Source organism: Fundulus heteroclitus, chromosome 24 (genome assembly GCF_011125445.2).
Source record: "Fundulus heteroclitus isolate FHET01 chromosome 24, MU-UCD_Fhet_4.1, whole genome shotgun sequence".
Lineage (NCBI taxonomy): Eukaryota > Metazoa > Chordata > Actinopteri > Cyprinodontiformes > Fundulidae > Fundulus > Fundulus heteroclitus.
In genome coordinates, this window is record NC_046384.1 from 996,318 (window position 1) to 1,011,852 (window position 15,535).

At 46.8% G+C, this 15,535-nt stretch overlaps 1 long non-coding RNA gene across 1 annotated transcript; it reads right to left on the reverse strand.

Annotated features, from left to right (window-relative positions):
- Positions 1–13,656: 13,656 nt before the first annotated feature.
- On the reverse strand, positions 13,657–15,227 carry LOC118557892. Its single transcript, XR_004928086.1, has 3 exons — positions 14,408–15,227; positions 14,179–14,298; positions 13,657–14,082 (listed from the first exon to the last, which is right to left on the reverse strand). It is a non-coding gene; the product is annotated as an uncharacterized LOC118557892 (long non-coding RNA).
- Positions 15,228–15,535: the final 308 nt, after the last annotated feature.

Here is a 15,535-nt window from a genome sequence, read left to right on the forward strand (position 1 = left end):
GATTACACTAATTTTGGGGTGCAGGGCGTAATTGGGGGGTGGGGCTAACTGGACCCTGGAAGAGCCGGTCCACTTTTCTGTCTCATTTTTATCCATCCAGACATGAAAGTAGACATGTGTTACTTTTGTTAAAAAGTTAAGTGTTAACACGTTATTGCTCAGTTAGTGGGTTAAAACACAAAACACACACAATCGTTCAAATAATACTGAATCAAATAAAGTTGTTTTAAGTTTTTGACCGTATTATTATACTGTTACACATTAATCTATGGGTTTGTTTATCAATGTGGATCTATAATCTCAGTGGTGAATCAGGCTGAGTTTCATCAAGCCTGCATGATCCGACATTTTCTCCTCAGCTACAAAAATTAAATCACACGGGGGTTTGCGCTGCGTCTTTACGCATGATCTAGTGGCTTTTGTCTCCCTCTTTTCAGCTCCATGCACTTCTAGCATGTTACAGTTTATAACCATCATCATCACCGTTCACAGCAACAGGTTTCTCAACTAAGTCTCTGTGCTGACCAGACCAAACTCCTCTGTGATGCAGGGCGCTCCGGTGCGTAATTACGCAAGCCAAACGCTGAGTTTGAAGTTGTTCTCTGAGCGCGTTTCATTTGTGGCATGAGCTGACGGAATAATGACTTTCTGCTTCACTTTAAGTCCACTATTGGTCTTAAATTGGGAATTCTACAGGAAATATTTTTATGCATTGCAACCCTAGAATTGATGAGTATAGGCGCAGCTTTTCAAGCTCTGCGTCTTACTGGTTCCTAAGTGACGGTAGAAATTTTTTTTTGGTAACTTCTGGTATCAGCATAGTTTATATGTAATGATAAGAGGTTTGAGGTGGGCGTATTTTACCCCCCACCCCCATCCTCCTTGGTGCGCTGCGCGCAAGGTATAAACAGTGGAAAGATTCATAAATAAAGACTGTAAAGGCTCCTTTAGAGCGAACAGGAGGAATGATTGGTCTGATCTGAAGCCCCCGATGTTACAAGTTTCTTAAGATAAAGCTTAAAAATGCGCACCCAAATTACATGTAACGTAATTTTGCGCACCTGAATTCAAGCACAAGGCAGCAGCCTACTGAAGCACCACTGGTTCTGTGTTGTTAATAACAAAAGAGCATGAAAGACAGCTACTAACTTATTTACTTTAACTGGCACATTTTGCTACGGGTGTGAGGACATTAAACAAAGTGATGCACATTTTGAAAGATGACCACTGATACACCCCTGCCAGGGCTGCCACCTAACCGTGGTGGAGGGGTTTGAGTGTCCCAATGATCCTAGGAGCTATGCTGTCAGGGGCTTTAAGCCCCTAGTAGGGTCACCCAAGGCAGACAGGTCCTAGGTGAGGGACCAGACAAAGCGCAGCCCAAAACGCCCTTATGATGAGTAGGATTATTGGACCTCGTGTTCCCTCGCCCGGACACGGGTCACCGGGGCCCCACTCTGGAGCCAGGCCTGGAGGTGGGGCACGTTGGCGAGCGTCTGGTGGCCGGGCTTTTGCCCATGGAGCCCGGCCGGGCTCAGCCCGAAGAGGTGACATGGGTCCCCCTTCCGACGGGCTCACCACCTGTCGGAGGGGCCAAAGGGGTCGGGTGCATTGTGTAATGGGTAGCAGTAGAGGGCGGGGACCTTGGCGTTCCGATCCTCGGCTGCAGAAGCTAGCTATGGACACAAGCTTTGGGTCGTGACCGAAAGAACGAGATCCCGGATACAAGCGGCTGAAATGAGTTTTCTCCGTAGTGTGTCTGGGCTCTCCCTTAGAGATAGGGTGAGGAGCTCAGTTATCCGGGGAGGACTCAGAGTAGAGCCGCTGCTCCTCCACGTCGAGAGGAGCCAGTTGAGGTGGCTCGGGCATCTGGTCAGGATGCCTCCTGGACGCCTCCCTGGTGAGGTGTTCCGGGCACGTCCCACCGGGAGGAGGCCCAGGGGAAGACCCAGGACACGCTGGAGGGACTATGTCTCCCGGCTGGCCTGGGAACGCCTTGGGAGTCCTCCTGAGGAGCTGGCTCAAGTGGCTGGGGAGAGGGACATCTGGGCCTCCCTACTGAAGCTGCTTCCCCCGCGACCCGACCCCGGATAAGCGGAAGAAGACGGACGGACCACTGATACAAGCACCTGAGTCCGAGGAAGGGAGGGGAGAGAAGCAGTAAGAGGGTTGAGGCACAGAAACACGGCGCAATAATATTTTGAATCATCCCTTGGTTTTTTAATCAATGAAGGGATGATTCAGCTGTCTGGTGAAAATAGGAAAATGAAAGAGTCCATTCTGAATATTTTGGCCTAAAGTATGAGAGATGCTAGTCTTTGCCTGTATCCTGGAAGAGGATGATGCCAAGGAAACGAGTTGTGAGTTCCTTCAGCTGAAACTTCCAGAAGATGAGGTAAAAAACATCAGCTTCCACCGTGTTCACTGGCTTGGAGGTAAAAAGCCCAATAGAACCTGGCCTTGGCCAATTGTAGCTAAATTAGAGCCTTAAAAGCAAAAAGAGAAGGTCAGAGGTTGTGGCAGAGAGCTGCAAGGAAAGATCTTCGATAACAATGACCAGTTAACTTGCTAAAAGAGAATAGAACTGAACATGGTGAAAATTAAATGTTTGCACAGCTCAGCAGGACATTTGCACAGTATGTTGGCTAAGTAACGGCTGGGTTTCTGTGTTATGGGTCATAACACTTTTTCTTTCACCCCTTCTCAATCTCTGCACCTTTTTAATTCTCTGTCTTTTTATTCCTCTTCTTTCTTGTTGATCAGACAATAACAAGCGCTTCATATCATGTCAGCTGGGCTTATGGATATCTATTTCTATATGCACTTTCCAGCTTCAGCTTCTCACTCATATCAATGGTGAAGCTATGGTTTGTGACATGGAATGTGCATGGAGCTGGCACCAGAGAGAAAAAGTGGACAATTTTAACCAATTTTAAAGATTAAAGGCAGGTGTTTACTTATTGAAAGAAATTCATGAATCAGCTACTTCTTTAAAAGATCTAAACTCACCTGAGTTCCTAAATGTGTTTTTCATCTGCTTTAACTCTAGATCGAGAGAAGTAGCTATTTTATTCCACAAAAACTTTAGTTTTAAAATATTAGACAAAATTATAGATCCTGAAGGTAGATTCATTATAGTACAAACATCTATTCACAAACAAAAGTTATGTATTATGCTATATAAATAAAATTGAATTGAATTGAATTGAATCATCAGTTTATATGGTCCAAATGTTGATGATCCGTCATTCTTTTACAAACTTTTATGCACTTTCAAAGCAATTAGATTGTTATCCTTTTATTGGGGGTGACCTCAAATTTGGTCTAATTGAGGATATAGGTTAATTACATCAGGGACTCAGCTTGGTTGGCTATCAATAAATGTAGTCAAACAATACATGAGTGATTTTGGTCTGTGTGATACATGGCGATCTCTTCATCCTAACAGTAAGGAATATACTTTGTTTTTAAATGTCCATCATTCCTACTCTTGTTAGGACTACTTCTTAATCAAAAACTCGCCGCTGTCTCACATTTCAGATGCTGTAATACATCTTATTGCTGTCAGTGATCATGCTCCAGTTTCTTTAACCCTAATAAATAAAAAGTAACCCCACAAAACAAAACCTAAACATTTAATAAATTATTGCTTAAGGATGAAGAATTTATCAAATATTTTAAAGCAGAGTGGGCTTCATATTTGTAATACATTGATCAACCAGGGACCTCAGCATCTAACCTCTGGGAGGCAGGAAAATCATTGATGAGATAAAAATAATTATATTCTAATCTCATAAAAAGAAGATAGAAAACAAAAAGATTCAGGAATTAGAAGAACATTTAAGTTACTAGAAGCCTCGCAGGAAGAGGGTAAGCTCTTCCTGGTAGGAAATCTTTAAAGTAAACCATATATTAAAACAATATGTAAGGTTGGTTGCATTTATCATGTATTTACTCATTACTATTGAAAAGGTTTTATGGTTTGAGTTTGTTCAGAGTTAAAAGTGTTTATTCGGTTGACATATCTCTCTCCTATGTTACAGAGTGAGGTTTGGTGCAAGAAACAGCCTCCCCATAAATGTGCAAGCTCTATCTAATCTGTAATGAATTGCACCCAGCCATCTGTTGATACTCCTTTTCCTGTTCAATGAATGCTCTGTTGTCAAGGTTGTTCTGCATACCTGAAACTGCTAGTTTATGTTGTCAAAGCTCACACTAAAGAATGTTTCTTCCTTCCTTAAGCTCTGCAATGTAACTAAGACCCTCCCTTTTTGAGATAATTAAAAGTACAGCAGCAGCAGAGTGGATTTCAGAACAGACGAGGGATGTAACAGAATTCATCTCTCTTCTGGTCTCCTTGCAAGATTTAACCCCATTGTCTTTCTTCTTTGTGTTTGATAAATGTTAACGGTGTTAAACCTGACATAAAGAATAAACCAAGATTTGACAGTCTGAAAAAAACAGTGAATGTAGTTATTTTCTGTTAAACTTTGAAGCAGAGCTGGTGGAAGCATAGACATCATACATGTAGACGCGTCGTTGGGCGGGTTCTGCCTATGCTGCGATGCGTCAGAGCGTCCGCCATGTTAAATGTGGCAAATCTGCAGTTACTCAGTCACTTAAACAGTATCAGAGGGACTTTAATCTCAGAATATACTTTGTTTCGTAATATTTTTAATTTTGCAATATTACAAGTTAATTTTCGTATCCCTTTAGCTTCATTCTCCTGGATTTATTCTCGTAAAGAATAAAAAATAATTAAAATACTCTAACCTGGCCCTATTACTCCAGGAGTGAAATAATTCTGCAAACTGTGACCTTCAAAAGCATCTGAAGACAATTACAAGGTCGGCTTTCTATCACCTGAGGAACATTTCCAGGATTAAAGGACTAATGTCTCAGAAGGATCTGGAAAAACTAATCCATGCGTTTATATTTAGTAGAATTGATTACTGCAACGGTGTTTTTACAGGTCTGCCTAAAAAGTGGATCAGACAGCTGCAGCTGATCCAGAACACTGCTGCCCGCGTCCTCACTAAGACCAACAAAGTAGAGCACATCACGCCAGTTCTAAAGTCCTTCCACTAGCTCCCTGTATCGCAGAGAATAGACTTTAAAATACTTCTGTTAGTCCATAAATCACTGAATGGCTTAGCACCTAAATACATCACAGACTTGTTATCAGGGCATCAACCCTTCAGACCACTAAGGTCTTCTGGCTCCAACCTACTCTGCATACCTAGAACACGAACCAAAAAAGGAGAAGCAGCATTTAGTTTCTATGCTCCGCTTATCTGGAACAAACTTCCAGAAAACTGTAAAAGTGCGGAAAGCCTGAGTTCTTTTAAATCAAGATTAAAAACACATTTGTTTAAAATTGCCTTTGACTGTTCTAGTTAAACCGTTTTACTGTTTTTAATGTTCTTTTTTGTTTCTACAATCTATTCCTTGTCATGGTTGAGTTTTGGTTTGGCTTTGTTTTTCTGTTATTTTCATTTTTTCATCTCTTTTGGGTTAGGTTTGACTTTATTTATTGTTAGTTTTCAGTCATCAGTTATTTTCTGTCATTTTTCACTTCACCTCCTCAGCAGTCAGTCACACCTGTTATCATTTACCAGTCAATTAGCCAGATCCTTGTTCCACCTGTGTAGTGCTCTATTTAAACCTCCCTCTGCCTTCAGTTCAGCACTGGGCCGTCATCATTCCACACCTCTCCATGCCAGTCCCCGTTTTGCCCTGGAAGCTTTGTTTTGCTCCTGTTGTTAAGGTTAGTCCTGTCAGTCACTCTAAAGACTGTTTGTTCACTGTTTGTTCCTGGAGAGGTTCTGCTCTGTGTCCTGGTGTCTCCAGAGAACTGCTAACTGGACTAGCCATCCTGGAAAGGCTCTGCTCTGTGCCCTGGTGTCTCCCAAGTTCTGCTAACCTGACTAGCCGCACTGGAGAAGCTCAGCTCTGTGCCCTGGTGTCTCTCAAGTTCTGCTAACCTGACTAAGCCGCCCTGGTGAAGCTCAGCTCTGTGCCCTGGTGTCTCCAATGAACGGCTAACCTGAGTGCTATGAGGCCTGCTAGCCGAGCAGCACCTTGCAAGTGTGGACTCTCTGTCTCCGGGCCGTCAGCTCCTGCCATCACATTCATCCCTGACCTTCTGCAGTCCTGAACCTCCGGTCTTCATCATTCACCACCCAGCATACTTCCTTCAATAAAGACTCAAACTTTTAGTCCCGTGTGTGCGTCCTGAGTTCATCAGTAAACAAAACCTTGACAGTACGGCCCAGTCAAAGGGTGAACTCAGGCGCCTTGCGGGGCTTAACCGCAGGAGTTGACGACCCGGACATCCTCGCATATCTGGAGATGTGCGAACGCCAGATGAGGGAGAGGTACGCCAAGATGGCTTCTGCCCGGGACCCTGCGCCACCGATCCGGGTCGACTCCACTTCCCCCGTGGTTCACGTGGGCGTTGTTACAGCTACCCCGGAGCCCAGTGAGAGAAGCCGCTCAGCCTCTCGTCGTCTCGGTCATCACCTCCATGACTCGCAGCTGGCCCCTCGAGTGAGGCTCATCATTCCACCTAGCAGAGCCCCACGCATCAAGGAGAGCCAGCTGTGGGAGTTCTACTACGGTGACCGAGACGACCTTCTGCCCTGCTGGCCAGCTGCCACCCCCGAGATTGCCCCAGATTCCTCATCTGTCCCCTCCCGGCGAAGACAGCAGAACCACCGGCGCGGAGGGTCCGTCAAGGCTAAAGAGGAGGATCCGCCTCCAACCTCGGCGTCCGCTGAAGCCTGTAGCCCGGCGCCGCTCTCTGAAGCCTGTAGCCCGGCGCCGCACTCTGAAGCCTGTAGCCCGGCGCCGCTTTCTGAAGCCTGTTGCCCGTCACTGCCTGAAGTAGCCGAGGAGAGGGTTCCGCCTCCACCAGTAAGCTCCGCTCTGCCGGCCGCCGAAGGATCTGCTCTGCCGACCACTGAAGGCTCCGCTCTGCCGGCCGCCAAGAAAATAGATCCACCGGCCGACGAGGATGAGCCCGAGGTCTCCGAGGGAGCCGCTTTGCCTCAGCCCGAGGTCTCCGAGGGAGCCGCTTTGCCTCAGCCCGAGGCCTCCGAGGGAGCCGCTTTGCCTCAGCCCGAGGCCTCCGAGGGAGCCGCTTTGCCTCAGCCCGAGGCCTCCGAGGGAGCCGCTTTGCCTCAGCCCGAGGCCTCCGAGGGAGCCGCTTTGCCTCAGCCCGAGGCCTCCGAGGGAGCCGCTTTGCCTCAGCCCGAGGCCTCCGAGGGAGCCGCTTTGCCTCAGCCCGAGGCCTCCGAGGGAGCCGCTTTGCCTCAGCCCGAGGCCTCCGAGGGAGCCGCTTTGCCTCAGCCCGAGGCCTCCGAGGGAGCCGCTTTGCCTCAGCCCGAGGCCTCCGAGGGAGCCGCTTTGCCTCAGCCCGAGGCCTCCGAGGGAGCCGCTTTGCCTCAGCCCGAGGCCTCCGAGGGAGCCGCTTTGCCTCTGTCCAAGCCTCGTGAGGAGGTCCAGGAGGACCTGCCTCCGCCCAAGCCTTGTGAGGAGGTCCAGGAGGACCTGCCTCCGCCCAAGCCTCGTGAGGAGGTCCAGGAGGACCTGCCTCCGCCCAAGCCTCGTGAGGAGGTGCAGGAGGACCTGCCTCCGCCCACGGTTTCCACCGAGACCGGTAGCTTGGCCCTGCCTCTGACTTCTCTGTTTGGCCGGAGCCGCCGACTGCGGACTCCGAGCCGCTCGACTCTGCCTCGTCGGGGCCGTCCACCACGGCGCCCGCCTGTGACTTCTCTGTTTGGCCGGAGCCGCAGACTGCGGACTTCGAGCCGCTCGACTCTGCCTCGTCGGGGCCGTCCACCACGGCGCCCGCCTCTGACTTCTCTGTTTGGCCGGAGCCGCAGACTGCGGACTTCGAGCCGCTCGACTCTGCCTCGTCGGGGCCGTCCACCACGGCGCCCGCCTCTGACTTCTCTGTTTTGCCGGAGCCGCAGACTGCGGACTTCGAGCCGCTCGACCCTGCCTCGTCGGGGCCGTCCACCACGGCACCCGTCTCTGACTTTCCTGTTCGGCCGGAGCCGCCGACTGCGGTCTCCGGGCCGCTTGACTTTGCCTCGTCGGGGCCGCCCTCCTCGAGGGTTTAGTCGGGCGATGCTGCTCCGCCGCCTGCCTCGTCCAGGACGACCTCCACGAAGACTTTTTCTTTTTTGCTTAGCAGCCGTTCTTGCCTGAGCCCTTAAGGCCAGTGCCTTCTGTTATTTTTTGGGCTCGATTCCAGTTTTTGATTTACTTAGGATTTTTGGGGTTTTAGAGTTATTTAGGGGTTCTTGTTTCTTAGAGTTCTTAGTCTCTGTTTTACTTTTGTTTTTCCTGCTCCGTTTTAGGATTCTAGGTTTTGCCTTAGTTTCCAAGCTTTGCTTTGTTTCCTCATTTATAGCCTTAGTTCTCTGGTTTTCTCGTTAGTTTACTTATTCATGTTCTAGTTTTCTTGTTTTGCCTTAATTTCTAGTTTAGCCTTAGTCTCATAGTTCTGCTTAGTATTTTGTTTTGGTTTTGCATTAGTTTTATAGTTTTTCTTGAATGTCTTGATCTTTTTCCTAGTTTTTTTGTTTTATTTTGATTTTCTAGTTTTTTGCTTCGGTTTTTCTTTTGTTATCCCTACCCTAGTTCTTCTGGTTTTGTTCTATAGGTTAGTTCATGCCTGGTTTTCTAGTTTTTGGTTTAGATCTGTAGTTTCCCAGCGCTCTTTAGGTCCCAGCGCTTCTTAGTTTTGTTTTGGCCCCCTAGCTCTTAGTCCCCTGGCGTGTTTGACGCTCTCCATTCTCCGGAATTTAGACGCCCTTAGTTCCTGGTATTTTTGTTTCCTGGCGTGTTAGGACGCCCTCTGACCCCTGTAGATTTCGTGTTTTTCTGGCGTGTTAGAACGCCCTTTGTCTCCTGGCGTATTAGGATGCCCTTTGTTCCTGGTTCCCTGGTGTTTAGATTTCTAGCGTTTAGATTTAGTGTTCCCGACGTGCTTAGACGCGCTCTGTTCTCGATTCCCCGGCGTGTTAGGACGCCCTCTGTTTTCGGTTCCCCGGCGTGTTAGGACGCCCTCTGTTTTCGGTTCCCCGGCGTGTTAGGACGCCCTCTGTTTTCGGTTCCCCGGCGTGTTAGGACGCCCTTTGTTCTCGGTTCCCCGGCGTGTAAGTACGCCCTCCGTTCTTGTTCCTAGGCGTTTTAGATGTTCCTGCTTCCCTCATATCCCGACGTTCTCTTCCCCAGCCCCGGCGTTTTCCTCACGCCCCGGCGGGTTTCCCTTTGGCGTTAAGTACACCCGTTCCTTCCCTTTGGCGTTAAGTACGCCCGTTCCTTCCCTTTGGCGTTAAGTACGCCCGTTCCTTCCCTTTGGCGTTAAGTACGCCCGTTCCTTCCCTTTGGCGTTAAGTACGCCCGTTCCTTCCCTTGGCGTTAAGTACGCCCGTTCCTTCCCTTTGGCGTTAAGTACGCCCGTTCCTTCCCTTTGGCGTTAAGTACGCCCGTTCCTTCCCTTTGGCGTTAAGTACGCCCGTTCCTTCCCTTTGGCGTTAAGTACGCCCGTTCCTTCCCTTTGGCGTTAAGTACGCCCGGTTCCTTCCCTTTGGCGCTGTCGTGCGCTCGTTCCTTCCTTTGGCGCTGTCGTGCGCTCGTTCCTTCCCTTTGGCGCTGTCGTGCGCTCGTTCCTTCCCTTTGGCGCTGTCGTGCGCTCGTTCCTTCCCTTTGGCGCTGTCGTGCGCTCGTTCCTTCCCTTTGGCGCTGTCGTGCGCTCGTTCCTTCCCTTTGGCGCTGTCGTGCGCTCGTTCCTTCCCTTTGGCGCTGTCGTGCGCCCGTTCCTTCCCTTTGGCGCTGTCGTGCGCTCGTTCCTTCCCTTTGGCGCTGTCGTGCGCTCGTTCCTTCCCTTTGGCGCTGTCGTGCGCTCGTTCCTTCCTTCCCTTTGGCGCTGTCCGTGCGCTCGTTCCTTCCCTTTGGCGCTGTCGTGCGCTCGTTCCTTCCCTTTGGCGCTGTCGTGCGCTCGTTCCTTCCCTTTGGCGCTGTCGTGCGCTCGTTCCTTCCCTTTGGCGCTGTCGTGCGCCTGTTTCTTCCCTCTGGCACTAAGTACGCTTGTTTCTTCCCTCTGGCGTTGTCGTACGCCTGTTTCTTCCCTCTGGCGTTGTCGTACGCCTGTTTCTTCCCTCTGGCGTTGTCGTACGCCTGTTTCTTCCCTCTGGCATTGTCGTACGCCTGTTCTGCCTTGTGGCGATGTTCGCCTGTCGTGCCCGTTTTTGCCTGGTGGCGATGTTCGCCTGTCAACGTCGGTTAAACGCCTTTTGTTTTGCCTACCAGCATCTGTTAGACATCCTTTTTAGTTCGCCCTAGTGGGTAGTTTTGGTTTGATTTTAGCCCACGATCCTACTTTCCCTCCACCCACCCAGGTTAGATCAGCTTAGTTATGACTCTTGCCCGCCATCCTGCCGTCCCTCCACCCACCCTGGTTAGATCAGCTTAGTTATGACCCTTGCCCGCCATCCTGCCGTCCCTCCACCCACCCTGGTTCGGTCACTTTGTAGTTTGTTTTGTTTGATAGGCCGTCCGGAGTCCGGCCTTGAGGGGGGGGTAATGTCATGGTTGAGTTTGGTTTGGCTTTGTTTTTCTGTTATTTTCATTTTTTCATCTCTTTTGGGTTAGGTTTGACTTTATTTATTGTTAGTTTTCAGTCATCAGTTATTTTCTGTCATTTTTCACTTCACCTCCTCAGCAGTCAGTCACACCTGTTATCATTTACCAGTCAATTAGCCAGATCCTTGTTCCACCTGTGTAGTGCTCTATTTAAACCTCCCTCTGCCTTCAGTTCAGCACTGGGGCCGTCATCATTCCACACCTCTCCATGCCAGTCCCCGTTTTGCCCTGGAAGCTTTGTTTTGCTCCTGTTGTTAAGGTTAGTCCTGTCAGTCACTCTAAAGACTGTTTGTTCACTGTTTGTTCCTGGAGAGGTTCTGCTCTGTGTCCTGGTGTCTCCAGAGAACTGCTAACTGGACTAGCCATCCTGGAAAGGCTCTGCTCTGTGCCCTGGTGTCTCCCAAGTTCTGCTAACCTGACTAGCCGCACTGGAGAAGCTCAGCTCTGTGCCCTGGTGTCTCTCAAGTTCTGCTAACCTGACTAAGCCGCCCTGGTGAAGCTCAGCTCTGTGCCCTGGTGTCTCCAATGAACGGCTAACCTGAGTGCTATGAGGCCTGCTAGCCGAGCAGCACCTTGCAAGTGTGGACTCTCTGTCTCCGGGCCGTCAGCTCCTGCCATCACATTCATCCCTGACCTTCTGCAGTCCTGAACCTCCGGTCTTCATCATTCACCACCCAGCATACTTCCTTCAATAAAGACTCAAACTTTTAGTCCCGTGTGTGCGTCCTGAGTTCATCAGTAAACAAAACCTTGACATTCCTACTTGCTTTTATTCTATTTTACTTTTCTATACTTTTAATCAGAGCCGGCCCGAGCCTCTTGGGGGCCATAAGCAGAATTTGATTTGGGGGCCCCCCCTCCCACCATGCATAATCACCTATACTAGCACATTACTGACACAAATGTCACACTATAATGTTATACAGAATATTATAAATGAATACACTATGTTAATGTATTAATACAAAATAAATAAATAAACAATACTTACAATACTTTCTTTTAGTAAACCTTTTGAATACAAACATATTAAATAAATTATTTGCAAAATGTGCATTAAATGTGCAATATTTTAAATAAAACCAAAATAAACAAACAATAATATAGTCAAAAATAGAATGTTACAAAAACAGATACTTAAATAAGGAAAGCAAACATAAGAATAGCAACAATGCCTCAAAATCGTTCCTTCCTAGCTTTTCTGGATGCAAAGTCACTGATGACATCATTGTACGGTAGTGCTTGGCCAACTTTGTTATTAATATTAATGACTGCAAGTCCACTTAGTCTTTCCTGGGCCATTGATGATCTCAGATATGATTTTATTAATTTGAGCTTGGAAAAGCTCCTCTCTGCTGAGGCAACTGTCACAGGCAGAGTGCAGGCTATCCTGAGAGCTACCCAAAGATTTGGGTAAAGCTCAAACATCTCATTTTGTGAGAAGTATGTGAGAAGCTCAAAAGCAGTCTTCATAGTTTGGGGAAGTTCAGGAAGACTCTCTATCTCTAATGCCAGTGCGCTACCATCAATATCAGCCTCCTCTCCACAAGAGAGTTTTTCCGCAAGAAGCTCACATTGTTCCCTCCGGACTTTTTGATCAAACTCCCTAAAATTGAGCAGCACCCCAAAGTTATCTTTAACCTCACTTAGAGATGTAAGTCTATCCTCCAATGACTGAATGCTACAATCCACTATAGCATTAAAAAATGACACTTCAAGCCTCTTGATAGCATCCACTATTGGCTCATCTGCAGCCTCATAGGCAAAGTGCCTTTTTGTAGAACGCAATTGCTTCTCTTTCAGCACTGCTTCTGTGTTCATCCGCTCACAAATTTCTTTAGCAGATGTCTGTGCATCACAGAAGCCTGTTTTTCGGTAACTGATAAGTTCACCTTTGTTCTTTTTTAGAAGGTTAACTGCTACATCAAGCTGCATGTTTGTTGACTGTAGAAGCTTGCTTGTGATGTTAATTTTAGACAAAATGTCATACCAGACAACACAACAAATATGGAACCTAAATGAACCTCTCTCTTCCGCAAGGGAGTTTGCTTCAACAGCCACTACAGGGTCAGTCGCTTTGCCTCTCACTTCTAGCAGGGCTTCTCTCACCCTCTCTGACTGGTACCGCAAAGCTTCAATACTTTTTATCCGGGATTTGAGCATGATGTCAACAAACTTCCGTAAGACGTCCCACCTTTGAGTGGACCCAGCGAACAAATCGTACACCTTCTCCACATTTCCAAAAAAACAAGAAGCATCCATTGATGCTTTATCAGCATCTGAGACGGTCAGATTTAGTGTATTGGAACTGCAAGGCACATAAAAAGCTCTTGGATTCTTAACCAATAGCCTAGCCTGCACACCTTTGTTTTTTCCCTTCATATTAGCCTCATTGTCATAGGACTGCCCCCGACAGTCCTGAAAAGGGATGTTCAATTCCTCAAGCCTGTTAAGGATTAGATTGGACAAACCCAGGCCAGTGGATTCTGGAGCGATCAGAAATCCTAAAAAGTGCTCTTTTATTTCTGGTGTTGTGCCCAGAGTGACTGTGCGCACCACAACAGACATTTGTTCATGGTGACTAACATCAGGTGTACAGTCTAAAATTATTGAATAATATTTGCAGTCCTTGATTTCTGCCACCATTAACTCAATTATTTTGTCACTGACACACTCTATCAGCTCATTCTGGATAGTCTTACCCAGGTACGTGTTGTGCTGCATTCCACTATCAATTCGTCTGATGTGATCTTTTAACACCGGGTCAAATTTTGCCATCAGTTCCACCTCTTTAAGGAAGTTCCCATTGATGGCCTGATGCAAAGTATCAACTGACCCCCTGAGTGCAAGATTTCTCTCTGCCAAAGACTGAATGATACTAATCAAACGGATAAGAACATCTCTCCAACGATTTCTTTCTGCATCCAAAAGGGCCATTTCTGTTGCATCAATAGTCTTCTGCTTAGAAAGACGGAGGGCAAAGTCTTTCCACGTCACCATATTATTGCAATGATCTTGACTATTTTCATGCTGTTTCAGCAAAGCACCTACATTTACCCAATCACGCAGTCCCTCTGTTGACAGCTTTGTGGACTTTCTTGAGAATAATTTGCAACAGAAGCAGTAAACTGCATCACTTTTCTTTGAATAAATTAGCCAGCTTCGCTTGATTTTTTCCCCCATTAACTAATTATCTGTATATATAGTGGTAGTGAAAGCTTCGTCCATCTGATTTCTTGGGGAATGTAGAGGTGTCACTGATTGGCACTGGCCCTCTTCTTACCAGTTCAGTCCTTTCTAAGTCTGAGAGGAATGCTGACCATTCAACTGGATCAATTGGAGGAGCTGTTGATCTATCTTGATAGCTGGAGCTTGTTGAGGCAGTGGATGGTAAATCTATAGCAGTGGGTGCAGATGTAGAAGGACCTGTAGGGACATTAGATTTAATAAAAAAGAATAAAATAACAGCAGAAGATTTTATTGTAAAGCCAACACAAATCAAAAACTTTTTGATTAACAGACCTGTCATGCCAGCTGATTTTGAAACCAACGTATCGGTGAATGTAGGTGCTTGTAACTGCTCCTCGCTTTCAGGCGCATGTAACTGCTCCTCGCTTTTAATCGCTTGTGCAACGGATGAACCTGCAATGATAAAACAAACAAACAAAAAATAAAGAAATAAAGAAAAAGCTAAATGTTTCATGTCATATTAACAGGCTATGTAACCATTTGCCATCAAGAAAACCCGCACCTGCTGCATCATCAGCTGTGGAGGCACTGACACTAGATGAAACATTAGGGGAAGGTAAAGTTGGTTGTTCTCCAAAGTACTTCAACAGTGTTCCTGGGAAAAATAGCATTGTATAATGCATAGTTTATTGAGTAGAATGAGTTTATTTTCCCATGTTGCACCACAAGAAACTCCACGCCTAACAATTCATATTTATTGGCAAATGAGGCATAATTGCCATATGGGGAAAACTTAACATGGTGATCTACTGCAGCCTAAATACGAGGAAAGCACTGCGTCATCACTCACCACCATATTAATAAAACTGCAGTCTATTTTCATTTTTGGTATATTTTCTAATAAAGATAAATACCATCTCCCACCAAAGATCTTAGAGCAGAGAGGCTCTCTGCACGTGCTTTGTCTATAAAGGTAGTAGATTCACTTCAACACAAACAGCAATGTTAGCTAAGCTGGCGTCTGTGTTTTCTCCAACTTAAACCGATATCTATCCGCCTATACGGAGTCGGGTCGTGGGAGTAGCAGCTTCAATAGTGAAGCCCAGACGTCCCTCTCCTCCGGGGGAATCCCAAGCAGGCGTTCCCAGGCCAGGCCAGCCAAGAAACATAGTCTCCCTCGCCGATATGTATCAATACATGAAATACACACCTACCTAGATAAATGTATATTAATAACGGGTAATATTTTCCAGCCGCGAGCCCCCAGCGCCATCGCGGCTGCCGTCGCGAAGTGAATGCGCATGAGCAGTTGAATCTGAATTTTTTTTTCTTGAAATGTTCATTTATAAATTGATATTCATTCATTTATATCACTTGTTTAAGTTATTTAATTGTAAAAAAAAAAAAATAAATTGACCAGGGCCTGGTTAATTGTTTTTGGGGCCCCCCTGCTTGGGGAGCCCCAAAACGAGGCATAAGCGAACTAAGCGGCTGCTTAGTTCGCTTATGCCTCGGGCCGGCCCTGCTTTTAATCATGTAAAGCACTTTGCATTGTCTCTGTACTGAATTGTGCTATATAAATAAATTTGCCTTGCCTTGCCTTCAAAAAGCATCATTCAATGAAAACAATTTTAACTTCAAAACTTTATTCACATTAAAAAAACACATATTATCTTCAATACATTTTTTT